Source organism: Monopterus albus, unplaced genomic scaffold (genome assembly GCF_001952655.1).
Source record: "Monopterus albus unplaced genomic scaffold, M_albus_1.0 scaffold11.1, whole genome shotgun sequence".
Lineage (NCBI taxonomy): Eukaryota > Metazoa > Chordata > Actinopteri > Synbranchiformes > Synbranchidae > Monopterus > Monopterus albus.
The window spans coordinates 2,955,875-2,957,757 of NW_018127891.1; the positions used below are offsets into that span (position 1 = coordinate 2,955,875).

The window sequence follows — 1,883 nt, forward strand, 5'->3', positions numbered from 1 at the left end:
ACTTGAGACACATTCATAATTCCTGCCTGCAGAGCCTGTGCTGAAAAACACTGCGGCAGTGTTAAGATATTTTAACAAATGTAACCGGACGAGTTAACGAGTTCAGAGCCAGCAGTGCAGAGGTGAAGGATGAAGGAGTGGAGGGTCGGTGACGTGGGGAGAAATTTCCCCAAATGCCATTTAACGTCGGAAATGTTTGCGTCCAAGCACTGACAGCTGAGAGACGGATGGTGCGGCCAGTGTGAAGCGCCACCAAACCGGAGGAATAATCCAGTTAAACGGCCTGGTCTCATTGACGAGCGTGGTTCAACATGTTGCTGAGAAAGTTCACAGAAAACAGGACGAAGCGTTTGAGGCCAGAAGCCTGGGGAGTGATGCTGGACGCTAGATGGAAAGTTGGAAAAAAACAAAACAATATGACTTTAATTTATTAAATAAAATACACGGTAACAGAATTATTTGACTTATTCCATGGATCATTTAGAAATCGAAACATCCATATCATCAGCATCATCATCATCATTACATATTTTGATAATTTCATTTGTCTACACCAAATTAAACATATCAACCTAATGGTTCCTCATTTATAAACCCTCAGTATTTATGTCAGGGGACGCATGCATTTTCCAACACAGCCACACATGCATGCAAGCACTTTGTTGAGGCAGGCTGATGTGTAAAGTTTAAGCCAAAAAACAACATTGGTTGGGGTTAGGGTGGATCCATTGATCGATCTCTTAATCTGCAATAGTTACATGCATGTATTGATTTAGAAACACTGTTTATCTGGAAATATACTGACACAAATAATTGATGGAGTACACCCACGGCGCACATAAATATGCATCAAAGTTGTAAGGAGGTAAACACCTAAAAGAAAAAAATCTGAGGCAGAGACCAGCGAATTCACATGGGCTAAAAAGTATTCCAGATACTTTTTTCATGTTTGGTTTCGCACTGTATCGATGCGCCCACTTCTGAAACAATCTCCCATGCGAGACTAGAAACACACACACACACACATCACAAGCTTCACTCCTGTCGGAGTAAACTTCAGCATTCGTGAACACACTGTCAAACGGTCACAGATAGTCCGAGACTTGTAGCTGTTCAGATATTTTTGGTGGAGAGTTGATTTTGTGTACAACTGGGAATCACAAAAATATTGTGCTCTAGGAAATTCTTTGAAACCTCGGGCTCTTCAAGGCGACTTGAAGGAACTTCAGTGAACTTTGAGCCGAGAAATAAATGATTTAAAACTATAATAGCAAACAAAAGTATTAGCAAGTGTAGCCTAATTACACCCCGCAGCAGAATACGGAGCATTTAGCAGCAGGAAACAGAAATATAAATACAACCGAGTTCTGCCATTATACACACATACCTTCTAACACCACTTATGAAAGTAAATTATCTCTCTCCATCTCTCTCCATCTCTCTCTCTCTCTCTCTCTCACACACACACACACACACACACACAGATGCACCGGCTGAGGTCTCGTGCAGCTCGCCCTGTGTGAGTGCCTGTTTAATTGACTGATTGATACGGCCGTGTGGAGGTGAGGGCTGGCCGCTTTAACAAATAGAGACACTTAAAGGCTAATCCGGGCCAACGCCGACAGCTGAGCGCATCAAAGTGCTCCCGTACAGCCGAGACTTTCTCACCTGCACACAATCACGCCAAAACCAGGATATTTCCCTCTCCTGCTGTGTGCTGTTGCAAAAGACTCGAGTGCAGCACTTAAACTTTCCCGTGTTTCTGGAAAGAAGACGGGAACTTAAAAAAATACCTCAGATAATGTTAATAAGAGGCTGCGTAAATTACGCACGGTCCAACTTTTTAGTTGCTATAAATCCTCAAACTGATCATAATAGAGGCA

General features: G+C 42.6%; 1 protein-coding gene across 3 annotated transcripts in view; it reads right to left on the minus strand.

Moving 5' to 3' along the window:
• erfl1 (Ets2 repressor factor like 1) overlaps nucleotides 1-1,883 on the minus strand; it is an 84,623-nt gene that overhangs the window by 58,038 nt on the left and 24,702 nt on the right. The window lies entirely within an intron of this gene.